The 27,559-nt window shown below is 35.0% G+C and overlaps 1 protein-coding gene and 1 long non-coding RNA gene across 13 annotated transcripts in view; one reads left to right on the forward strand and one right to left on the reverse strand.

Moving 5' to 3' along the window:
- HDAC9 (histone deacetylase 9) overlaps positions 1-27,559 on the forward strand; it is a 1,020,499-nt gene that overhangs the window by 252,017 nt on the left and 740,923 nt on the right. The gene's annotated exons all lie outside the window — the stretch shown is intronic.
- LOC118350526 (uncharacterized) overlaps positions 13,065-27,559 on the reverse strand; it is a 45,273-nt gene continuing 30,778 nt past the window's right edge. Inside the window, exon 3 of the long non-coding RNA XR_004804489.2 lies at positions 13,065-13,334. This is a non-coding gene — a long non-coding RNA (uncharacterized LOC118350526). The remainder of the gene's footprint in view (positions 13,335-27,559) is intronic.

A 27,559-nucleotide genomic window follows, 5' to 3' on the forward strand; every position in this document is an offset into this window, starting at 1 on the left:
TATTATCTTTTGTTATGGTGGGTTTGCACTGTGTGATGATTTTCTATTCTATGCTGCATGTTCTGCTACTGAAAAAGGCCCTTCTTTGTATTAAAACTTATTAAAAGATTGCAGTTATTTGTAATTTGTAATGTACCAGTTATTCTGGTTTCTATTTTTAATATAAAAGTCTGAAGAATATTTTTTCCCATTCTCTGAACAGCTGGTGGGAAAATTTCCCTGAGGAAAAAAAAATAGCCTGGACTCTTGCATTTGTCTCCTAACTTTCTGCTTCTACCTTTGCTACATATGGTTAATTTCTCACACAATAGCCAAAATACTAAAAGTCTTTTTATGTTATTTTTTTAATGTCATTATGCTTTTTATGTTATTTTTTATGTTATTTTTATGTTATTCTCTGCTCATAACTAATGGCTTTTTATCTTATCAAAATAAGATCTAGAATCTCCCCTTTTTTCTATAGTGCTATAAGTGATATGCATCCACCCTCTCTCTCTTTCTGATGTCATCTCCTAAACCCTGTCCCTTGCTCATTTTACTCCACATTGGCCTCCTTGTTGGTGATTGCATACTGCAAACACAGACCTACGTCAGGGCCTTTGCATTCTTCTCCCCTTATTCCTCTAGATATTTGCAGTACTTGCTACTCCTCTTTTCTTTCAGTTCTTGACTTATATGTCACCTTGTCTTTGAGACCTTCCTTGACCATTCAGTAGCACCACTAGCCTAGGAGGATACAGGTTCCAGATCATGAAAGCTCTACTCAGGAATTAGGAGATCTATTTGGGAAAGTTAGAGCAGGAAAAACAAAACAAAACAAAACAAAACAAAACAAAACAAAGGAGACGTACAGCTTCCCAGGGAAGGCCTAGAATGAAGAAGGCAATCCTATCCAGTCTTAAGGGCCAGTGACCTCCTTAGCTGGGGCTAGAATGTGGGCAAGTTCAAAATACAAATACTTCCCACTTAAGCTGTACTGTTGATCAACTATGTTTCTTTAGTTATTTAGTTTGTTAATTGCTACCCTACAAAACTAAGTGCATACTGAAAATTCAGAGAGAGCACATCGCTTCTCAAATGACAATGTGATCTACTAATGTTCTCTTTGGGGATTCCTTCTAGGGAATGCCTTGTTATTGCCATAGATGGGTTTTTGGCCTTTCCTGGTGTTAAACAGAGAAAAGGTATCTTCTCCTTCCATTACTTAAAGCTCTTCTTTCTTCTGTATGGTTTGTGTTCTTCCTGACTCTTAGCTGTTCCAGGCATTGTTGATAGCTGTTTCTAGGAAGTAAACTGTGTCCTTCTTACATTGCTGCTGCTTTGTGATTTCCACTATTGATCGAAATCACAAGTGTCACAGTAAGACAAAAGAACAAAGAAATATGGATTTCTATTTTATTAATGATTTAAAATCCAATGTTATCATTCAATTAAAAGGCCAAGTCAACAACATTTTGGTATAATTTGCTAGTTTTTTTGGTTATTTGGCTCACCCATGGTTACATGCCAACTCTTGGCATTCTCTGACATTAAATTGCCAGAGTACCAGAGTGGTTATACACCTGACTGGATGCTGTTGCTGATTGTACATGCCACAACCTACTAGAATAGTGGAACTTGGTTCTTAAAATCCAATAGCTTTTCAATATATGCCATAAAGAGGTGCTATAATGTGGAATATGGTAAGGCTGAGTATGAGTCTGACAGATAATTGGGCTGCTTCTATTATATAAGCAACTTCTGTTATATAATATCAACTTATTTCTGGGATTTTAGCAAACCTTTGGGCATGGATTGAATTTCAGATTATAGCCTGTGAAGAGCTGGCTTCCAAAGACTAGAATACTCTACTCATTTTAATGCCTTCTAAATCTTGTTTTTCCCCCAATCCATGGATAAGGAAGCCATTGAGGTATCTGCTTGTCATTCCTCTGTACACAATGTTCTGTAACATTCTCTGACTTAGAATTTCCTGATTATTGTTTTCCCCCACTAGGCTGCAATTATTTGAGAAGCTTTCTGAACATATAGCCCAGTTTCTGGTATATGTAATCATTTGTTACAGTTTCATTGAAATAATAATTTACAGTTATTATTTTCTTATTAATCCTTATAAACTATTTTTGCATGGAAGAATTGTATCAGATATAATAAGCCCTAAGTTACAGGAAGAAGCAGGAGCCTGACTTGTTTTGAGGAAAAAAAAAAAACAAAAAAGACTGGATAGGAAACTTAGGGATATTTAAACCCCTGAAATGATTTAATCTGATAATGTATCACCATCACTTTATATTTCCTCACATTTTTCTCATGTTCTTCCTTTTCCTCTTTAGAGAGGAGAGTATGGTATGTATTTGTGTCTTTCTCTTTTCTTAAGGGTTAGGGCCAATATCAATTATTTTCTTTTTATTTTGTGTTTTAGAGTAGCATCAGAATAAAATTTTACTTAATGTGTGTGTAATTCATCATAGCTTTTTTTTTTTTTTTGCCTTCTACTTTTCCTCTACATCCTCATTTTGGGCACTTATCTCATATTTTTCTTAAATGTTTCTGTCAGCTCCCCATCTGTGCAGTTCAGTTTCTGTGAAGTTCTGGGTATTATGTACCTTTAGAATGGAAGAGTCTCATTGGAAAAGATAAATTTATCATACTTATTGATAAAGAAGACCTTAATGCTCTATTGTTAAGTGAATAAAGGAGCACAAAACAATACATCCTGGGTAATTCAATTTTTGGAAAGCAACTATAGTTTTTTCATTTGAATATGAAAAGATGTGGAAGGTTAGACACCAAAATACTAATTCAAATACCATAGTTAATATTTGAGATTGATTAGAATTTTGGTGATTGTAGTTTCCTTTCCCTTTTTCACTATTTCATTCATTCATTCTCTTAATGATATTTTTATTTTCTAATTTTTTGTGTTATCAGTGTTAAAATCAAACACTAGATGAGAAAACATACATGTAAAAGTTCTATGTACATAAAGAAATGTGAACTGTTTGATGATCTGATTTCACTGAAGGTGCTATAAAATTTTTCTTAACTTTCTTTTCTATGGTTGTGAGGACTAAATTTCAATACCTATTTATTTTAACCTCTGGAGATCATGGATTATGTCATCCTCATAGAGTTAGAATGACTCATTTTTTTGTCAAAATGATCAGGGAAGGAACCCATTTTGGTTATCCCTTGTAACTTTTCCTGGGCATGAGAAAGGCCCAATTACACAGTGATGACCTCTAGCCTCTTGGTAAATTTTGGTAGAATGGCAGTGCTTCTTCCAAACTCCACTCAAAGTGGAGACTGAAATTCAGGTACTGACTGAGGAGTCCCTACACAGAAGTGTCATATTGAATCAGTCCTAAATAATATGACAAAAGCCAGGAAGGTAAAGCTGGAGGAGAAAACATGGACCAAGGCAAAAGATCAAACCTCACTGCCACTTCCACATCTGTTTTGTTTACCTGAATGAAATATGGAGCTATTTTAAATTGCTGTATAACACAGTGGTATCAATAAAAGGCAGCCTAGTTAAAAAATATATTTTATTTTTCCATTTGTGATTACATTAAGCTTCTGTGAAAATGGAACACACCAGTTTCACAGCAGGAGAGGATAGATATAGCAAGATTCGAGAGGCAAGATGTTCAGGATTAGAAGGATCTGTATGGCTGCAAGTGAGGTAATGATAATGATTATGTGATAATAGTACTGTTGTGCTGTTTTATGAGGCAGTAATCCAGCTCCCAGAGCAGATAAACTATGGGGTGAAGGCTGAGTTTATCCCATGGAGGGGAATAGATTGTTGCTGAATAACCCAGCATGACAGTAAAGCTTTTTCTTTTTTGAGGCAAGAGCTTAAAAGTAAGTTTTAAAATAAAATAACTTCACAAATATGAGCAAGTGAACAGCTAAGGAAGGTTAAAAAAAAAAGAGGCAAATTGTGCAGGGGGGGAGAAGAGGTTGCTGAAGGGGTGGAGATGAAATTCTTTTTATGCAATAGAAACTGCAGTTCTAGTAAAAGGACAAAAAATTTCCATAACCCAAAACAAAAACAAAAACAAAACAAAACCCCACTACCATACATATTGGCAACTGAAATGAAGTGCTATTTTCCTTAGAAAAGTATTAAACTATTGCAGAATGCAAACAGATTTCCATTCATCTTATTTTAAGTCACTGTTCATTCATTTCTTGACAAGTTATTATGTACATTAGTTACAGCAGCAGTTACAGACAAATGGCATAACATCCTAGCCTTCTTATTGCTTAGTAAGATGTTGGAAGAGTTGTCTTCAGTTTTTCTTTGGTAACCAAGACTGACCAGAAAGCAAATATCACTTAGTTTGGAGATGCTCCATTCTTCCTACATGTGTTTGAGCATCTGAAGACTTACTTGCTTCTAGTAAATGGAGATGGGATGAGATTCAATCATTAGTGCATGTTGGTCACTTCCCTGGGCTCTTCATTTAGGCAAGTGGTGTCAGTTCAGTTTGGGTGGCTCCACTGGCAGCTGGTTTCATTCAGGGGAAATGAAGATGGGGAAATTTTGCTTCAACTTCCAAGCTTTAGTGTGTAGTACTAATTCTTTCTCCCTCATGGCTGCCAGCAGGCATCCCTTTGTGATACTGTTTCCTTAGAAGCTGCACTATCAAATGGGCTCATGTATCTTATATCCTATAAAATTGTAATCCCTATCTTTTCAGAGTATCTGCAAACTATTAGACTCCTCCCTGCCCTCCCAAGAGATGGGGCCATTTCTAACACTGAGATCTCACTGCTCTTCCTTTTCAAACAAAAACTATCTCCAAACAAAAACTCAAGGGCTTTGGCCTCCCAGTGCAGAGGCCCAGTTAGAATTTGTCTTTGGGGCATTCACCCAGCTGAAACTTCTTTCAGGTCAATAATTCAAAAAGGACAACTTTAAGAATACTGAGGTGGTTTTTAAAGGTTAACTTCTAAGGGTTGCAGAGATGACAAAAAAATCTTTTATTCCTCCTTGGTGAAGCTGAATTTGTGAAAAACAAGACTAACTTAAATTCTCAGGAGGTTATTTTGCCACAATGAATTCTCCATAAAATTCCTGCTATAGTTGAGAAGAGGGAGTACTATGCCTGTTTGTTCACCATTGAATTCCTAACATCTAGAAAATTGCCTCACTTATATCAGACTATATATATATATATATTCTTTTTTAAGAAATCAGGTTAAGTTGTGATAGTTTTCTAAAAAATAGTTATAAGTAAGTTATAGTTTTTTTAAAAACTGTGTTTTCTTCCTGTTTTCAGTTAAATAGTTTCCAGAAATTAATAAATCACTACAACTGTTCAGTTCTTACCCATCTCTGGGAACACTGAAGAGCACTTATTCACAGGATGTTTATGGGCTAACGTGCACCAGGCACTTCTCTGAACACTTGGAATCTGTCATTAAATATAATAGGCAAAGACCCCTGCCTCTTGGAGCTCTTATCCTAGCAAAGGAGATGGTAAACAATGTATGTATTGAATAAGTATGTTATCTACCATGTTAGAAAATAAGTGTTGTGGGGGAAAAAAAAAAGAAGGGTTGAGTAGGGTAAGGGAGAAACAGAGTAAGGAGCGTTGTTGCATAGGGTGATCAGGGTTTGGCCTGATTGGGAATGTGATCTTAAATAAAGACATGGGTGGAGAGGAGTTAGACAAGTGGATATTTGGGACAATAGACTCTGGGCAGAGGAAACAACTACAGCAAAGGTTGGAAGTATACTTGGCATTTAAAAAAATGGTAATATACACATAAAATTTACCATTTTAAGCTGTATAATTCAGTGGCACTTAGTACATTCACAATATTATGCAACCATCACTACTATCTAGTTCTAAAATATTTTCATTACCCTAAAAGGGGACCCCATACCCATTAAGGAGTCATCCCCTCAGTTTTCTTCTCCCTCCCAGACCCTGACAACCATTAATCTGCTTTCTGCTTTTATAAATGCGCATGGCATTTTGAGGAAGACCAAGAAGCCATTGTGGGTTGGAGCACAGTAAATGAAACAGGTTGGTAGGGGAGAAAGTCTGTGAAGTAAAGGAGAGATGAGTCCCTTTTAAGCAGTTGTAAGGACTATGGCTTTTACTCTGAATGAAGTAGAATACTATTCCAGAGGTTCAAACTGAAGAATGAAATGCTCCATGGGAGAGTAGATTGGAGGAGTGTGTGACAAGGGTGGAAGGGAGAAGATTGATCCAATTATGGAATGAATAAGTCACAGGGATGAAAAATATAGCATAAGGAATATAGTCAGTAGTATCGTAATAACGTTATATGGTGACAGATGGTAACTATGCTTGTGATGAGCATAGTATAATGTATAGAGGACTTGAATCACTGTGTTGTACACCTGAAACTAATGTAGCATTGTATAGCATCTATACTCAGAAAATTTTTTGAAGAGGTAAAAGAAGATGATGGCTCAGACAAGGTTGGCAATAGTGGAAGTGCTTAGGGGTCGGATTCCAGAAATATTTTGAAGCTGGGGCCAACAGGACTTGTGGATGAACTGGATTTGGGTGTAATAGAAAAGTGAAGTCAAGTATTGCCCTAGTGATTCTGACTTACATGACTAAAAGGATGAAATTGCCTTAGGATGGGGAAGCTGAAACAGGTTTAGGGGGAACAATAGGAATATAGTTTGGGCAGATTGAGTTTGAGATACCTGTTCATCCAAATGAAAACGTTTAGTAGTTAGATGTGTGTGTCTGGAATTCTGAAAGGCGGCCCAGAGTGGAGATAAAAATTTAAGAGTCAATAGCATAGAGATGGTATTTAATGCCATTTACTGGGAGCAGTCTTTGAGGGATTAAAGGTGAACAGATAATGAGAAGGAACCAGAAGAGGAGGAACCAAAGTAGGAGGAAATGGGTGTGTAGTAATTGGAAAACCAAGTAAAAAAATTGAACCAAGGAAGAGAGAGTGCTCAAGAGATTGGTGCTGCTGAATGGACTATTGATATAACAGGTTGTGGTGTAACAGTTTAAGTGGAATGATTAGCTTGTAAATCAGACTGGAATGGGTGTAAGGGAATATGGGACAGGAGGAATTGGGAATACTGAGTAGAGAAAGAAATGGGGGCAGTACTCTGTTCTTTGGCTTTTCACTATCATTAGAAATCTTACTATCTTCTATTTTATAACATAATTGTATAGTTAATTCATGTTAGTGATAATTTTCTTTGTAAAATATTGTTCCATTTTCTGCACCAAAGATTTGCAGGATAATCCCTATCATTTAAAAAGAAAAATAGGAGCACCTGGGTGGCTCATTGGTGGAGTGTCTTCCTTTGGCACAGGTCATGATCCCAGAGTCCTGGGATCAGATCTGCTTCTCCCTCTGCCTACGTCTCTGCCTCTCTCTCTCTGTCTCTCATGAATAAATAAATAAAATCTTAAAAAATAATAAAATGAAAAGAAAAATAAATATATCTGCAAGATAGTGAAGAATGAGAAACTGATCTGAAGAGAAAGTTGTTCTTCTGAACCACTAAAATAAACCTAATGTTTTAAAATATAAATACTTTTAAAGACTCTCCAGTAAAGGTTCTTTTTTTGTTCACATGTGCTTCTTATAGGTTAGCTGATCTCTACAAAAACTAAGAAAATTTTGACAATTTAATTTTTTTGGAGATTTTGAAGATACAGGAATAGTCTTTCCTTCCAGACCCTTGGAAAAACAGGAAATTGTATGCAGTGCCTATTTTAAGGCCTTTATAATGCTTAATTTATTTAGCTACATAAAAATGTATTATGTATAACTTAGCTAATAAAGTTTTGTCTGGGATAATTAAATTTTTAAAATATGGAAGATTAAAAAAGCAATTGCAAATTTCCTAATTGAATTTGCTATTTGAGGTTTTTAATTTTTTTAAATCACAAATAGGTTCTAAAGTTGCTGAGATGAAAAGAATTTAACTTTCTTTACATGTTCTAGTAATGGAGGAGCATATAAACACCAGACCATTAATCCTAGTGTTATGAATAGACACAGTTCATTTTAACTAGTTTTGTGCTCTTATGACATTAAAAAGTTTTAGGAAAGAGTTTTCTGAAAAGTAGCTGTATAATAAAGATGAGGAACCCTTGCATTCATTGAGTATGGTATTTTGACATGGAACTTGGCTGGTTTTGTTGGTAGTTTTTGAGCAAACACTATCCAGAACATCTTCTGGCACATTCTTTCATGCTTAGCTTATTTCTTTACCTTTCCAAGTATCAAGTGAATGCTTATGAACACTAATGGATAGTTTCATGGGGGCTTGAAAATGGAAGATTTCACTGGATTGCAGCATGCTACTCTTATTCAATAATTGTTCTATCAGCTGAATATTTCTTATGAAGGTCAGTTTCTCTCAAGCACTGCATGAGATGAATGAGGCTGAAATATGAGATACAATTGAAGTCTGAGAAAATTGGTCCTCAAGACATCTTCTTACTAGGCTGTGGAAGAGTGTGTCAATCTTAATGAACATTTCTTGGGTATCTAGTATGTGCCAATCATTGTGTTAAATGCTATGTTTCAAAGAGCTAGATTAAGCCATTCAGTAATTAATTTATTCAGTCAATATTGAATAAATCAATATTGATTTATTCATCAATCATTTAGATTATTTAAACAAATATCTAAAGGCAGTTATTCTGCAGCAGGTGAAAATAGAAATGACTTTGCTTTGTAATTAAATCAAATAAATTACTGTGCTATCCAATATTTGTAGTTTTGAAACTAAGATTCAGACTTTTTGCAGCTGGAATCTTACAGATTCAGTTGGATAAAAAAGCTGTTGTATCTGTTATCACAAAAATCCTAAAAAATCTTAATTTTTCTATAGTATTTTATATTCTTAGTATTTCCCAATTTCAGGTTATAGTTTTTAAAACAGGCAAAAATTTGATAAACCCATAATTATATGTTCAATATGGTCAATTAGTCTTTGAAAAAGGAGGAAAGAATATGCAATGGGGAAAAGATAGTCTTTACAAGAAATAGTGTTGAGAAAATTGGACAGCTACATGCAAAAGAATGAAACTGGACCACTTTCTTACACCATACACAAAAGTAAACTGAAAATTGAGTTAGGAGTAATCTCTCAAAATGTGAGATATGAAACCATAAAAATCCTAGAAGAGTACACATGCAGTAATTTCTCTGACATCAGCTGTAGCAACATCTTTCTAGATATGTCTCCTGAGAAAGGGTAAACAAAGCAAAAATAAACTATATGGGGCTACATCAAAATAAAAAGCTACTGCACAGCAAACAATTAATAGAACTAAAAGCCTACTGAATGGGAGAAGACATTTGCAAATGACATATTAGATAAAGCGTTAGTATCTACAGTATATAACTTATACAACTCAACACCTGAAAAACAAATAATCTATTTAAAAATGAGCAGAAGACGTGGATGGACATTTCTCCAAAGAAAACATACAGATGGACAACAGACATATGAAAAGATGCTCTATCTCACTTATCATCAGGGAAACACAAATCAAAATTACAAGATATCACCTCACACCTGTCAGAATGATTAAAATGAAAAAAAAAACAATAAGTGCTGGTGAGGATTTGGAAAAAAAAAAGGATGTTCATGCACTGTTGGTGAAAATGCAAACTGGTGCAGCCATTGTAAAAGACAGCATGGAATTGCCTCAAAAAGTTAAAAATAGAACTATCTACAATCCAGCAATTGCAGTGCTGGGTATCAACTCCTAAAATACAAAAACACTAATTCAAAGAGATACATACTCCTCTATTTACATTATTTATAGCATTATTTACAATAGCCAAATTATGGAAGCAGCTCTAGCATCCATAGACCGATGAATGGATAAAAAAGATGGGGTATAGATACACAATGGAATATTTTTCAGTCATAAAAAAGAATGAAATCTTGCCATTTGCAACAACATGGATGGAGCTAGAGAATATAATGTTAAGAGAAATAAGTCAAAAAATAAAAACCATGTGATTTCACTCATATGTTAAATTGAAAAACAAAACCAAGAAGCAAAGGAAGAAAGAAAAAGAGAAACCAAGAAATAGACTCAGACTTAACTGTGGAGAACAAACTGATGGTTACCAGAGGGCAGACTGGGGTGGAGGAGGAGAGGAATGGGAGAAATAGGTGACAGAGATTAAAGAGTACACTCATCATGATGAGCATCAGGTAATGTATGGAATTGTTGAATCACTATATTGTACACCTGAAACTAACATAACACATACATTAAATATACTGAAATTAAAAATTAAAAAACTTAATTTAAAAAGTAAAAATTGGGATCCCTGGGTGGCGCAGTGGTTTGGCGCCTGCCTTTGGCCCAGGGCGCGATCCTGAAGACCCGGGATCGAATCCCACATCGGGCTCCCGGTGCATGGAGCCTGCTTCTCCCTCTGCCTATGTCTCTCCTCTCTCTCTCTCTCTCTGTGACTATCATAAATAAATAAAATAAAAAAAAAATAAAAAGTAAAAATTAGTGGTGCCTACCTGATTCAGTCAAGGTAGCATGCAACTCTTGATCGCAGGGTCATGAGTTTGAGCCCCATGTTGGATATAAACTTTAAAAAATAAAAAAAGGACTAACCCTTTTCTAAAAGAAGATTTAATAAACTGTAAGTTGACAAACCTATCCCCAACTCCCTCCCAAACTAACTTTTCCTTATCGGTGAATGATCTTTCTATTTTTCTGGGAGAAAACACCAATTAAGTTATTAGGAATTAGGTACCTAGTTCTTTAACATTTTATTTTAATATCTGTTAATCTTTCTTTCAATGAATAGGTTATACCCCCTCGTAGGTAAAAAACTAAGATGAGAGGTTGTAAATATTTTTAAAATAAGAATTGAATCCATTATAAAGATGCCTGCTAATTTTAGTCAAGATTCTGCCCTGGAAGATGAAGAAATCCAAAGAAAATTAATGTTTTTGCAGCTCTGAGGTAAGTAACAATATTGGGAACAAAAGAGGGAACTGCATGTTATTAAAGGGAACTGCATTAAGAAGCCCCTGCCCATAAGACTTTTAAGAAGAGAAGCAGCAGTGGACTATTAAAATAAGAAGGAAAATCTCCCATATCCAGATAAATGATAGTTGTGTAAAGTTTGTGAAAATGCTTTCTATCTCTCTAGATTATCATATTATTGAAGTTGGGATGGGTTTATGTGAGATAAATTCGAAGGAACAGAAGAACAAACAGTATTGGGTTTAGAGGCAACATGTAGAAGGAGGTGATTATATCCCCCCAACAGAAACTAGTGTTTTAGTAGGAGAGAAAAAACATTTCCTGGGCAACCAAAAATATATCTTGCATGTTCTTCCAGTACAGTCTGAATCCTCAGCAAAAGGCTAAGGGGATGAGTTAAACTCAGCAATCTCCCAGCTTTTATGTTCCTAAAGCCTTCTGTTGCTGTTGGTAATTGTTAACACTTGTCTTTCCATCATCCCATTTTCTTACTCATTGTTATGCACTTAATGTGCCTCTTCCTTGGTAATTGGTCCTTAAACTGAGGGCAAGGTTGGTTACTTGACTATTCTGTGTCTTTAGCACTTAGCTTAGGGCCTAGCACACAGTCAGTGCTCAATAAATTTTTTTTTAGCAAATGAGTTACTACCAATTTTTTTTTTTTTTTACTACCAAAATGTTAAAGCTTTAACTATATTAAGCTCGAGGGTCGAATTTGGGCCAGAGAGAGGGTGGGTAGCTTCTAAGAACACATTTTTGTGGTATTAATGAAAACATTAGCAATTGATACTTTGAACTTTTTCAGGTGGGAATTTGTAATTTTAAAAATGATGGGCTGCTTTTTTTTTTTCTTTCAAGATCTTATTTATTTATTCATGAGACACATGGAAACATAGGCAGAGGGAGAAGCAGGCTCCTTGCGAGGAACCTGATGTGGGTCTTGATCCTAGGATCCTGGGATCACGACCTGACCCAAAGGCAGCTGCTTAACCATTGAGCCACCTAGCTGCTCAGAGGGGCAGCTTTTAATATTGTGTCAACTCGGTGCTGTCATTCCTATTCATAAAATTTCCATTTAATGTGTGTTTTAACTATATAAATGATAATAGGCGAAGGACTTTATAGGTATGGGTGGCTTACAGATTTAGATATTTCCCAGTTCTGCAAATTACTGTGAAGTTAGCATAAGGGACTTGCTTTGTTATCATTGAGGTATGAGTTAAAGGAAGGAAGATATGTGAGGCATATATGCTTATATCTCTTGAGAGTGTGCTTTCCAAAAATGATGCATTACATTTTCATATTCCTCTAGATTTTTACTTATATCACTAAAGAAAGTATCTTTTACATATTGTACAAATAGTCTTATGTGCCAGTTAGCTGGTCTTGAGAACACTCAGTATTTGCCAGCACAGAACACTATCAAATAAGTAGAAGCTAGAATTTTCTGCCTTCATGAAGTTATTGTTTCAATAGGCAACATAGACAAAAAATTATGATATATCTGAGGACATTGATAGGAGAAGTGTGTAACTACAACCAGTTGCAATGATAACTCAAATCCAGAGGGGTGGCTGGAGTCAGTGCATTGCAACCAATTCCAGGAATAGTCAGAGAACCACAGGTCAACTATTTGAAAGTTAGGAACTCTGTCACCACTCTCTTCTCTTCATGGGTGACAAATAGTATTTGCTTAGTCATTAAAATGTGAGCACTATCCATATAAATCTTACATTTTCAATTGAGTAGTTTATATATTCTATATAATGAACTTACTGTTTCCTATATACAGGATCCATCTGTGCATATAGCCTGTGTGTATATTCTGTTTATCTTAAAGTGCATGAAACATGAGAATAACTTTAAAAATACCAAATTTAAGAATACTTTACTCTTGTCATGTTTTGAAGGAGCTATGTATAATCCACTACTTAACACTTTGAACTTATTTCTTTGTTTTGAGCCTACTTACACCAGAGCAATCCATGAAAGCATTTACTTCATTATGAAAGGTAATAATGGCTGAGGAATCTATAATTGAAATCATATACTTTTGTTTATGGAATGTTTATTAAAAGAGAAATAGTTATTCATTCATGTTTAAATTAGGATAGGTGAATATAACCAGCAAGCCCTAAATCTTGGTGCTTAGTACAATACAAGATTATTTCTCACGATGTCATCATCCAGTTCCAGTTGGTGTTGGTGGTAGTGGAGCAGGTGTTGGAAGCCTTTACTCTTCCCAGTATTTAGGAATTCCAGCTTTTTCCATTGCGGGGCTTTCCTGTCAGTGAAGGCCTTGTCATCCCGAGTGGATCCCCTGTATCTGGCCTATAAACAAGAGAGAAGAGTGTGGAAGATTGCATCGAAGGGTGTCATTTTAGTCCAGATTTCTTCTGACTACCTTTCCCTGTTTATAGTTTAATCACATGGTTCCACTTAACCTAAAGGAGTCTGGGAAATATATCGAGCCATATGCCCTGGAAGAAAAGGAAACAAGGGTTAGAAATACATAGCACAGTCTCTGCCAGTGCTTAAACATGGTACATTGACTTAAATTTTTCTTATCTTTTGGTATAATTCGGAAGTTTCCAACTTAACACAAAGTCAGTGGATCAAATGAAAAAGAAATGACCAAAAACATAATGAAGACAGTATCAAATTCACTGTCTAGTTTGGAAGCAGCTATATATAAAGAATTTTAAAAAGTGGCTATCTAAAGTCAGTGCAAATTGAAGTGAAAGTTAACTAATCAGTGCTTCAAATTTTAAATGTGATAGTGTAGAGTAAGGGCCAATTAATTAGCTTTGTAATCTTGGGCCATTCACTTAACTCCTCTAAGACCTGAATGCATCCTCTGAAAAAGGGAGATAATACTGATAACTTGTTTTCATTATTGCTGTGAAGCAAACAAAATGATGTCTATGAAGGGGTTTATAAAATATTAATGGCTAAACAAATTTTATTTCAGGCCAGCTGCATTAAGGAAAAATTACCTCCAGAACTGCCCCTGTCATTCACCTATGACTCATGAATTTTCAGTTGGCATAGAGTAGCAGAGGAAAGTCTTTCAAATATTGTAAAATCAAGGTTTATCTGAGGTAACCTTTGCTGCTTGTAGGAAGTGTGTGGCTGAGTAATAGTTCAAAAATAGCATGTTATTTTGAGGAAGAACATATGTTCTTTAACAAATAAAATAAGTGTTCAGAAGAATAATTTTATAGCATATTTAATCACACATTTAAAATAATTTGAATCCTGTAATTTAGAGCACTCTGTACTCATATGTGAATTTTTAAGTGCTTTTGTTAAGTGCAGTAGTGCCAAGGTGAGTACTATTATGTAGAGTTTCATTTTATGAGGAGCTCTTATTAACCTCTATGAAGGAAAACTGTTCCATGATTAATCAAAACTGGAATATACATTTTATATACTTAATGCGTATTTTGGAAAATCATGAATGTATAGTTACATATGTACATACATATGCACACCCACATAAATGGTAGGTGTGATTAAACAAGGCTTGTTTCATAGGTCAAACAGATAAATAACACTTAATTTGTTTTAAACTGATCTGCTGATGCATGGCTACCAGGATTGTGTTGATGGGTTCCTTTAATAGACATTTAATGACTAGATTGAAGGGAATAGGTAGGTGCTTTTAGAATATTAACAAAAAAGTAGCCATAATTTTCTTCAGGGAGCTAACCAGTTGGCACATGTCATATACAGAAAAAAAAATGTAGTCAAAGGCAGTATTTGGTAATGACTCAGGAAGCAGATAGTAAGTGGTATAAATGTGGCAGAGTGAGATTCTTTTCAGATTGGAAAATAGGGAAAGACACCATCATGAAGGAGGACCATTTTCATTGGTTCTTGGAGGATGGTTAGAATTTAGCTGTGTGACAGGCATGAATAGTACTTTAACCAGGCAGCATGATATGAGCATGATAAGGGGATGATAGAGGAGCCATTTGAGCTTAAGTAAACAAATTGATTTGGCTGGAAAATTAAATATATGAAAGAATAATGGGAAATCACTCAATTTGGAAAAATAGGTTGTGGCTGTACCCTTGATAGCCTTAAAATCTAGGGAGCTTTATAGAGTTTTGATGAGACATTGATGAGTTTCTACAATGGAATGAAATGATTAAGAGGGCTTTGAAAGTAGTATTTAAAAAACCTTAATTGCTGAGGTGACTTCATAGTTATAGTTGCTCGTCAGAAACCTTGCCATGCTCACAGATCTAAGGCTTTTGATAACTCAAAGGACTAATTTTGTTAGCCCCAGATTTTTAGTTGTTTATTTCTTACCTCTATGTTGAGTGTCCAAGATTATTATAGAGTGCCCCCTATTGTAGGTTTCCTGCATAAAAATAGTGATGCAGTTGTTACTTAATAAGCAGAAAGTAATATTGATCTGACTACATGGAAAGTATGGTGCTAGCTAAAGTGAGGGACACAAAAATATAAAAATATGAATGTTATAATAACACTATATAACATTTGGGAGATAGCAAAAAATAGTATAGAAAATAAATTCTGGGGCACCTGGGTGGCTCATTGTTTGAATGTCCAACTCTTGAATATGGCTTAGGTCACAATTTCAGGATTGTGAGATGGAGCTTTGATTGGAGCTCTGTGCTGGTCATGTAGCCTGTTTAAGATTTTCAATCTCTCCCTCTGTCTCTCTCTGCAACCCCCCCCTCCCCCCCCCCCCCCCTCTCTCTCAAAAAGAAGAAAGAAAGAAAAGAAATTCTGTAGGAGTTCATAGTTGTAATTAGATTTCAGAGAAGTTCATGGAAGAATTCTCAAAGGCTCTTAACCTCCAGACTGAGTGATGAAATTGATGACATATCATCAGAGAGCTTTAAGCCAATCAGGCAGCCAACAACAAGCCATTCCTACCTTTCTAATTTGTGTTCTGTCTTACTGCTATGAGACAATCCATTGTCATCAGTAATGGGAATAATAGCAAAGATTTTTGGAACCTTAATTTTCTTTTCTCTCTCTTTTTAAAAAGATTTTATTTATTTGAGAGAGAGAGAGAGAGAACTAGCATGGGGAGGGGTCGAAGGAGAAGGAAGAGGCAAGCTCCCTGGGGAGCAGGGTGCTGAACACGGGGCTTGATCCCAGAACCCTGAGATCATGACCTGAGCCAAAGGCAGATGTTTAACCAACTGAGCCACCCAGATGCCCTGGAACCCTAATTTTCTTAAAAATAACTTTAAATCAGTTAATAAAGATTTTAGTAAGCTGTGTGGCACCTGGGTGGTTAAGTGGTTAAGCATCAGACTCTTGGTTTCCGCTCAGGTGGTGATCTCAGGGTCGTGGGATGGAGCCCCACATTGGGCTCCATGCTCAGCACAGAGTCTGCTTGAGTTTCTCTCTCCCTCTTCTCCCCCACCCCCCCTGCTCTTTTTCGTTTCTCTCAGATAAGTAAATCTTTAAAGAAAAATTTTTTTTGGTAAGCCGCATTGTAGTTTTTATAACAGACAATAATGGAATGTTTGAGAACTGTGATGAATGTATTTTCTGCTTAAAATCTGTTATTTTTTCTTTTAATTTCCATTCCTCTGTCATTTCAAAGAGGATTTTAAGTCAGTTTATAATATATAAATATAATGGAAAAGCCAAAAAGTAGTAAAATAAGGGCCAGTAAGAAATAAGGGAAGAAAAAGGTGAATGAATTATTTAAGATGAGGTTGTACATGTAAAACTGTGTTATTATGCTACTCGTTTCTATAAATAAAGGTTTCATAAAGCTTCTCTGGGTTTTCAAGCAGCCACAGGAAAGAAAGAAAGACTATTGGTTTGTAAGACTGGTACTGTGTGTGATGTAAGAACAAGCCAGCTGCACAGAAGCAGCACTACTCATACCAAGTCCAGAGAGAAATCTCAGTGATAGGTCCTCTGAGAGAAGCCCCACAGAATGTAATAAATAAGGAGTATCCTCAAAAACATCCAAGTAAATAGGACAAAGCTTGTCTTAGGCCTTTTAAAGTACATTTTTATAATGCTTTTGGCTAATTGTTTAATGCCTATGCAGTGTCCAGGAAAATCCTTCTATAGAGACCAAGAAATGAATACCGGCACAAACTTCGAGTGATTTAGAGCCGGCCAACAGTGTGGTTTGCTGACCAGCAGCTTCAGCATCACCTGGGGGCTTGTTAGAAATGCAGACTCTCAGACTCCATTTCAGACCTACTGAATCAGAATCTTCAGGGGATTACCAGGGAGCAATGATTTCAAGTATCTAAGATGACTTATTGGACATTTAGATAATCTTTTATTGATCAGAGTGTACAAACTCAGCTATAAGATGAATGAGTTCTGGAGATCTAATGTACAGCATGGTGACTAGAGTAAATAATAATAATGTATTGTATCCCACACATAGACACATAAATTGTATCTATGAAAGGTGTTAATTAATTTGATTACATTATACAGCATATACATATATCATCATGCTGTGTACCTTAAATATATATAATTTTTCTATGTCAAAAATAAATAAAAATTAAAAGAATATTATTTCTCTTAGCTGAGTTTTTACTAAATCTTATATAGCATTGGATTTGGAGATTGTCTCCCTGACAATCAAAAGCAAAGTACATGAAATAAAAATATTTTATTGGTTAAAGATAGCTCTGATGCTTTTGCTGTCATCCAAACAGGGGGAAGAGTGTTAGCCACTTAGGTAATTTAGTTATTATCCACCATGTGTGAAGCACTGTGTTAAGTACTTTGGGATATAAAAATGAACAAGACAAGGTAGCTGTCTCTAAGAAGAAATCTAGTAAGGGAGATTTAGTTGTAAACAAGTTGGCACAATGAGATAAAAACTATGGGTACAAGCAAAATGCTGATAGTTGTTCCTATTTTACAGATTTTTACAGGGGAGGAAACTTGGCACAGATAGCTTGCCTTAGTGAAGTTTAACTCAAGGTCTGTGTGATCCCAAATCCAGTTTATATTTTTACAATGCAGGCTCTTGAGAAGAAAAACAAAAAGGAAAACCATTTATAAAGTGATAAAAATAGTCTTAAAAATCAGTAGGCTTCTCCATTCAACTTGAGTATTTCAGACAATGTAATAATTTTGATTCACATTTTTTTTAGAATAAGTGTGCTTTTAGTTAATATAACTCAGTTTATCCTGCAGCTTTCCTCAGGAAGTATTTAAGTAGGAATTAAAATTTTGTCAGAATGGAGAGAATGATTGCATTTTGTCCCCAAAACAAGATTTTATTGATATATGAACACAAGCCATTTTTATCTTTGAGTGTTGTATGAGGTTTAGTGGAGTGAGCTAATTGGCACATAATAGGCTATCAGTCATAATTGATTGAATAAAGGAATTTAATATTTACTCTTGAGATCTCCTTCAGAGCCCAATTTTATCAAAGAAATACACTCAGAATAAAACAATCTTACTTATTTTAAAAATACTTCTTAGTATAATAATCCCTCTTACCTGTGCAAGTTCCCTACCTTTAAGCATTTTTACATCACTTGGCATCGGCTATTCTGATGTATGTGTTTACTTATATTCCCCTAGTAATGTAAACCTTTTAGAGAAATTGTCAACTTTTTTTTCCTTCATGGAATCTAGTTAGCACTCAGATGCTTAGTAAATGTTTGAATGATCACTATTATAAGTCAGATCTAGTCTAGCAACCTATGCCTTTCATCAGTTCCCAATGGTTGCCTTTTAAACTTGGTTGAAGCATTGCTAATCAAATGTGTTCTTTGATAATGTTTCTTAGTATTTACAGTACTGCTGTTGAGAAGGCTAGCATTTGTTGAGTGTTTATTCTTTGGCAGGCACTATTTTTAGAGCTTTAAAAACATTATCTCATTTGGTCAGCAAAACAGTTTTAGAAGAAATTATTATTTTCTGTACTCTGGAGATAAGAAAACTGAGGTTTATAGGAATTAACAATTTATGCAAAGTCATGGAGCAACTAAGTGGTGTAGCTGAGATTTAGATTTGCTTTTATAGCTCTGATTACTGCATAAGGGTAGGAGTAAATGAGTAACTAGAAGGTAATGAATTACCAGGCCATTTATTCTCAAAGAGCATGGTTATACAAAATAGGTTGATCTGGGACATTATGGTCCTCTCTTCCTGGAAATTGACTTTGCTGGGATGGCTAGGCTTATGCTTGGGAAGTCACCCAGAGCTGCATGCAGAGAAGTCAACAGCTGTGTGCAGAGAAGTTAAGAGTCAGTTTGTTAAATCAACTGAACCAGCCTTAGGATAGATACTTTATGGCTCTAAAGTGTGGAGTAGACATGTTGGATAACTGTATAGCTGTTTCTGACTTAACAAAATGTATTCTAATGGGAACCCTACTCAGCCTCTCTGAAGCCAGCACTACCATTCTCTCCCACTCATTTGGGAATAGATTCTTAAGGTTCCCAAGGTATGCATCACAGTTCAGTCTATTGGGGCGATATATTGTAGGGTAATCACACAAGTCCAGAAACCATCATGCTGTAACTTCATGGGACTAATGGGAAGGATTCTCATCTTCATTTCCACTCTTAAAATAAGGTTTACACTCTGTATTTAAGATGTGATAGCACCAACAAAAAGGTGGGTGGCTTATAGAGAAAACACGCACAGAATTAAGGTAGCTGGAATGTTCTGGAGTATACTTTTTTCATAATCATTGAGAAGGGAAATTTTGTTGCCTTTTTCTGATAATGTTGATAAGTTTTTGTGGAACGGAGTCAGTAAAGTCAAAGGCATAGTCCTTAGTTTTGGTTGTTTTTATTGCAGAAGTAAATTAGTGATGGTGACAACAAGGATTTCATGTATAATTGTGGCTATTTATTGAATCATGTCTTTTGATTAATTTCAACATGCTGATTTGCTGCTTATTAATACAACCTGGCTAAAAATTTATCTCTAGTCAAGCAGGTTGGTGCTAACAAAGATATAAACACATCCTCTAATCTTTTCCTCTAAGGTATTTTTAAAACCAACAAGGACCATTTAAACATGAATAATACTAAATACTGTCAGTTGCTTTATTCTTTTCTTTTTAAAATAAAAACAAAACAAAGCAATCGACTGCAAAGGGCTATATTAACCCAACTCAAAGGTTGCATATTTAAACTTGGGAAAGTGGGATCCCTGGGTGGCGCAGCGGTTTGGCGCCTGCCTTTGGCCCAGGGCGCGATCCTGGAGACCCGGGATCGAATCCCACATCAGGCTCCCGGTGCATGGGGCCTGCTTCTCCCTCTGCCTGTGTCTCTGCCTCTCTCTCTCTCTCTGTGACTATCATAAATAAAAAAAAAAAAAAATTAAACTTGGGAAAGTAAGGAAGTGTAGAAATTAAATTCTCATGGAAACATTAACTACTCTGCATTTCACCTGTGGTACATTAAAATACACATTTAATAGCTGAATTAACCACATATTAAATTTAACATAACTGAATGGTTATTAACCTGAGAACTTTAACATTTGTCTTTCTTGGCTTTTTGGTGCTTAAATTTGCCCTTTACATTTAATTAGTAGATTTTCGCACTTACGATACTTTTTTCCTTTCCAAAGAGTTAAAGATAGAGTAGACTTGTAATGGCCTCTTACCATAACTTTGTATCATTTGTTAAGAGTCTATTTATTTCAGAAAATAAACCTTTTGTCAGGTTAAATAAAATCTTTTAGAAAGAGCTGTGGTATCCAACTGTAATCATCAGTCAGCTAATTTTAAGCCAGATATTATTTATTAACAAAAAGCTTCTACATGCAAAATACCAGCCCGTTAATTTTTATGAGCATACATGAAATCCAATGATTTATCTTAAGAGCACATTCTCAATTTATGGGAAATTTAGTCAAATGGAACTTTAAAAATGTATGAATTGATTTTGATATGTCAGGTTCAAAACATAGCTTTCTTATTTGGCTAATTCCTTTTTACCTGGCTATACCTAGGGACAAAATAGAAAGATAACTGATTGATCCTAGAAGTGTCCTGGTATAGAGTTTCTGATGACTTTTAGTGAAAGAATTGGGTGTGTTGGATACAATGCTGTACTCTTTCATATCCTTATGAAGAGCACCTATAGGATGATCTCTGTATAAGAAAGCAGCACTGGAAAGATTCAATTATTGTCCCTTAGGAAGGTCCCTGAAATAACCTATATAGTCAAAGTATTTGGTGATATAAGCCCTTCTCTAAATGAGCTATATGTGCTAAGCATATATGAAGACCATAAAATCTCTGTCTGGGGAGTGGGCTACAGAAGATGCTGAACTGAGGAGCTTTTGTACAATTGTTTAGAATTTTAATTTGAAGAGGGAAGCACTTTGGCATTTCCTGGATCCTATCATCTTTAAGATTTTGTTGAAATATGCAACCTTTGTAACATTTGGACTTTTAATGCTTGAATTAGGTGCTGTGTTTTTAAATCATCTACAAAATATGCATAGAGAAGTTTGATCTGGTGAGCATAAAACCATGATTTACTCAAAGCCAGGCAGAGAAATATTAGCTATGGTAAAGGACATATCTGCAGTAAATTAAGTTCTGGGTCATTTAAGAATTTATGTTAATGATGCGTCAGTGTCTTCTTCATATAACAGTGGAACTTCTTTTAGGGTCTGGTTTAGGGAGTATGTGCAGAGATGTGCACATGCCCAGGAAAGATATAAGGGAGCCCTAATCTTTCCTTTGGCTGACCTTGAGCTTCTGCACAAGGAAGAAGTCAAGGCTAAGCCAGAGTTGTAAACTGTCCACCAGAACATTGAATTTTTGCCCCAACATGCATATAGGATCCCTTGACAAAGTCTGGGAGACATATTGGTTCAAGGTATTTAAGTAAATCCTTGTCTAAAAAGTAGCTGATCACAAATTTAATTGAGTGGTGATCTCAGTAGCCACACATGACAAAAATACAAACTTCAGAGAATTCAGAAAAGTCACTGAGCAAACAACAGCAAAATCAGCAGGAGAGAAACAATAACAATATCACACAGAAAAAAAAAAAGCAAGCCCTTTGGGGATGAGAAAGGAATCTGTTATCTAGAATTACCACATTATATTGTTTAACATGTCTAGTTTTTTCTGTAAAGATTTATTTATTTTAGAGAAAGAGAGCATGCAAGTGTGCCTGTGAGCAGAAAGAGGGGCAGAAAGAGGAGACTTGCAAGTGGACTCCCTGCTGAGTGTGGAGCCCACCATGGGGCTCAGTTCATGACCCTGAGATCATGACCTGAGCCGAAACAAAAATTCAGCTGCTCAACTGACTAAGCCATCCGGGCACCCCAACAAAGAAAAAAGAAAAGTATGACCCATATATATATAAGAGGGAAAAGTCAATAAAAACTGATCCTCAGGAATACCAGACATTAGACTTACTAGACAAAGGAATTAAACCAGCTTTGATAAATATTTCAAAAAATCTAAAGAAAACCATGTTGAAAGAACTAAAGAAGAGTGTGAGAACAATATATTCTCAACTAAATATACAATATCAATAAACAGTTTAACATCATAAAAAAAGAATAAAATAGAAATTCTGGAGTTGAAAAGCACAGCAACTGAAATGAAAAAAATTACTAGGGTAGCTTAACAGATTTGTGCTGGCCAAAGAAAAAAAGAATTATTGATATTGAAGATAGGTCAATTGAAATTATTTGATCTGAGGAACAAAGAAGTAAAAGAATGAGGAAAAATGGGGCTGCCTGAGTGGCTCATTGGTTTACATTTTGTTTTAAAGGCTCAAGCCTTTGGCTCAGGGCGTGATCCTGGAGTCCCGGGATCAAGTCCCACATTGGGCTCCCTGCTTCTCCCTTTGCCTATGTCTCTGCCTCTCTGTGTGTGTGTCTCTCATGAATAAATAAATAAAATATTAAAAAAAAAGAATGAGGAGAAATGAACAGGTCCTCAGAGGCCTGAGGGACATCATCAAGTGTACCAACATGTGCATAATGGAAATTCCAGAAGGAAAGAGAGAGAAAGAAAGGAGCCAAAAGAATATTTCAAGAAATAATGGTTGAAAACTCCCCAAGTTTGAAGATAAGCATTAATGTATATGTCCAAGAAGCTCAACAAACCCCAAGTAAGAAAAACTCAAAGAGAACCACTCCCAGACATCTCATAATCAAACTGGTGATGCAAAGATCAAAGAAAACCTTGAAAGCAAAAGAGAAGAAACACATTAAATCAAGCAAACTTCAATATGTGTGACAGATGATTACTCTCCAGAAACCATGAAGGCCAGAAGGTAATGGGATGACTGAAAGATTGTTGAAATGCTGAAAGATTGTCAACCAAAAATTTTGTATCCAACAAAGCTGTTCTTCAAATTTTATGAACAAATTAAGATACTGCAAGATAAACAAAACCAGAATTTGTCACTAGCAAACCTGCCTTGCTAGAAATATTAAAGAAATTCCTTTAGGCTGAAATGAAAGACTGTAAGACCACAATTCAAATTCACATGAAGAAATAAAAAATAGTGATAGAGGTAACTATATAAATGATACAAGAGACTGTATAAATGTATTTTTGTTTATAACTTTATTCTCTTGATTTAAAAGACAGTTGCATAATGCAACAACCATAAAGCTATATTAATGGTTAATAGTGCATTAAGAAGTAATGTGTATGACAATAACAACACAAAGGAGGGTGAAGGAACAAAGCTATATTGTAGCAAAAGTTTTATGTCATATTGAAATTAAGTCAGTATTAATCCGAATTACATTGTTGCAAATTAAGCTAATTTTAATCAGGGATTTAAAAAACAAAATATATTAACAAAAATGACAGAGAATTAAAATTACACACTATTAAATATCTGTGTAACATAACATAAAGCAGTAATGGAAGTGGAACAGAAAAAAGGAATAGAAGAACAAGAAACATGAGAGAAAGCAAAATGACAGACATAAATTCTGTCTTATCAGTAATTTATTTTATATAAATGGATTTAATAAGCCAATCAAAAGCCAGATATTAACAGAATGGAAAATAAATCCCCTATATCCTATGTACAAGAAACATTAGATTCAAAGACTCAAACAGTTTTAAAGTAGAAGGATGGAAAAAGATATACCATACTAGCAGTGACCAAAGAGATACTAATATCAGACACAATAGACTTTAAGACAAAAACTAGAGACAAAAGAGGACTTTTTATAATGATCATAATTATCAAATGATCAATCAATGAAGAGGACATAGCAGGTATAAACATTAATGCACTAATAACAGAACCACAAAATATATGAAACAAACACTGAGAAAAGGAAAAATAGAAAATTCAACAATAATAGTTGGAGACTTTATCACCCACTTTTAATAGTGAATAGAAAAACCAGACAGATGATATATGAGAAACTAGCAGACTTTTAATAATGATACTCTAAGTCCACTAGACCTAACAAACATTGCAGAACACTCCAGCCAACCGCATTGTAATATATATTTTTCTCAAGTGCATAAAGTCTATTCTCTAGGATAGATCATATATGGTAATCATAGAAAAATTTTCAATAAATTTCAAAGGATTAATATTGGAATGCCTGGGTGGCTCAGCAGTTGAGTGTCTGCCTTTGGCTCAGGGCATGATCCTGGAGTCCGGGGATCGAGTTCTGCATCGGGCTCCCTGCATGGAGCCTGCTTCTCTCTCTGCCTATGTCTCTGCTTCTCTCTCTGTGTCTCTCATGAATAAATAAAGTTAAAAAATGATTAATATTCTGCAAAGTATATTATCCAACCACAATAGAATGAAATTAGAAATCAAAAACAAGGGGATCCCTGGGTGGCGCAGCGGTTTAGCGCCTGCCTTTGGCCCAGGGCGCGATCCTGGAGAACCAGGATCGAATCCCACATCGGGCTCCCGGTGCATGGAGCCTGCTTCTCCCTCTGCCTGTGTCTCTGCCTCTCTCTCTCTCTGTGTGGCTATCATAAATAAATAAAAATTAAAAAAAAAAACAAAAAAACAAAACAATTTAAAAAAAAAAAAAAAAAAAAAAAAACAGAAGAGAATTTGGTAAATTCACAAATATTTGGGAATTAAACAATTTTTATCTTAATAATCTTAAATAATTAACGTGCCAAGGAAGAACAAAACAGACTGAACATACGTATATAACTATTAACAAAATAACTTAAGTTACAGGCACATCATGGTTAAAAAAAAAACTACTGTGTAATTATATAAGCAAAATACTTTCTTTATAACTATGATGAAATGAGGTATGGGAGATTTTAGCTAGCTAAAAATAATTGTACATATACTCATTATGTGATAGGAACATGTATACGGAGGCCAGCAAATAATTTTGATTCACTTTGAAGGATTAACATTCTTATTTTACTTATTTTTTTTTAAAGATTTTATTTATTCATGAGAGAGACACACACAGAGACAGAGAGAGAGAGAGAGAGAGAGAGAGAGAGACAGGCAGAGGGAGAAGCAGGCTCTATGCAGGAAGCCTGATGTGGGACTCGATCCCAGGATTCCAGGATCACACCCTGAGCCAAAGGCAGAGGCTCAACCACTGAGCCACACAGGCATCCCAACACTCTTGTTTTTGTTAAGACTGTCTCACCCATGTATGCTACTATATGAATTTTAGTACTTATGGGGACTATTAATTAATTTACTATCTTACATTTCAAAGCCCTTCTTCAAATTTAGGCTTCAATTAGACAAAATTTCGGGTTGTAAGTGAAAGCTGTTCATAAAAAAAAAAGCTGTACATGTAAGTAAATTTAGAAACTTAGCTATATATTCTTTTAAATGTTGACTATATTTAAATGGTATTTAGGCCACATCTTTTTTATTTACTTTTGTTATATACATTAGTGCCATTAATGGAAAACAATTTAGTTATTACCGGGGTATTTAAACATTGTGCCCAGGAGTATCTGTATATGTTCACCATGATGCGTTAAGTTGAGAGCACGTAAGTTTACGAGATCTATGCGTTTTGAAGAACAATAGGGACTTTTATTATAAATGGTGATTTTGATTTAATTTCAGTCTGTGTTAGGTGGTGAAAAAAAATAGATTCTGAAAACTTGTCCTTTTCTTCAGATCAAGGAGAAATCAATATTGTGTGTTTCAAATGAATGGATCCAATTTCACTTATAATAATCTCCATGACTGTTGAAGGGAGACCAAAGCAAAAATCATGATATACACAAAAATGTTGCTGGAAGTAATATCTTATGAGCTATCTGCTCATGCTATTTTCTTTCACAGAATTTTAAGTTTGGAAATTAGACATTTATTTTTTAAAAAATCAAAATACCCACCAAGGAGGAGTACTGTATCAGTTCACAGTTGATAGCTGTTTTCTAAACCATTGTGGTAGGGCTAGTTCAACACTCAGGAATTAGAATTGGATCAGAAAGAGAATCTATGTTCCTTTAGTCTGGAGACTTGTTTCCCCTCATGTTCTCTGGGAAATTCCTACAAAGGACCCTTTTGTCATGTTTCCTCAACAGGAAATATTTTGTGCTTCTGGTTCTATCTTTTACATAGCTTTGTACATGGTGGACAATAAATATTACATGGATACATAAATACCACAAAAATCTCAACAAAAGCCATGAAGCCATTCTTATAGTGTATTTCTAATGTTACTATTCCTCTTAGTACTTGATAGAATGCTAAGCATCAGGCATGAACACAGCCAATCTTAATTGATGTTGATACTACTCACAGCTATTGGGAATAATTTAAAATGTACATTTTTGGTCAATTAACATATTCATGAGAACTCAGATATTTAATAGAGCTAATAAAAAAACAAAACCTATTAGAATATTTAGAAATCAAAAGAATGGTAGAAAAGCTTTTTATAATATTCTTCTAAAATATTATGTTGTGTATTTTATATTTTCAAAAAGTTAATTTCTGTGTTTCATTGACAAATATGAGATTGATACATAAATTGCATGAGTTGATACTTTCTTTGATGCCTGCCTTATTTATCATGTACTCATGGTATTCAGCACATGGAATTTTCTTCACAAAAATTGGTTGAATAGCTTGAATTTTGTAACTTCCTTTATGGATGTTTAAGTTATACAAATCGTATTTCCAGCAGAATTGAAGAATTTTTAAATGTTAGAGAGGTTTCCAGTACCAAAGTTTTAAAAAAACTTTTTTTGCTGAAAATCTTTTCTTAGGCTCAGGCTCCTCAGTTTTCAAATGTGGTTGATTTTAATTAAAGTTTAAAGAGAAAAAGAAACCATTGGAAAGATATTGGAACTAAATAATTCACTTCTGGTGAGTAGGGAGTTTGCAGTTTGAGTTAATGGTATTCATTACACTGATTAAAAGCAGTGAGCCATTTTAGCCCTTGTTTATTTTCCAAACCAGTGTTTTCAGTAATGGGGGTGGTTGGTATTTGATGTTTTATCTGATGAGGTATTTACTGATGGGCTGCTTTGACTTCTCTATTTAAATTGATAACCACTTGAAAGGAACTTATCAGACAAAAGAACAACTTCTTTTCTAGAGCTGGACCATTTATTCCAAGTTTAGACAGTGAGAAAACAATTGAGTAGC

Source organism: Canis lupus, chromosome 14 (genome assembly GCF_003254725.2).
Source record: "Canis lupus dingo isolate Sandy chromosome 14, ASM325472v2, whole genome shotgun sequence".
NCBI lineage: Eukaryota > Metazoa > Chordata > Mammalia > Carnivora > Canidae > Canis > Canis lupus.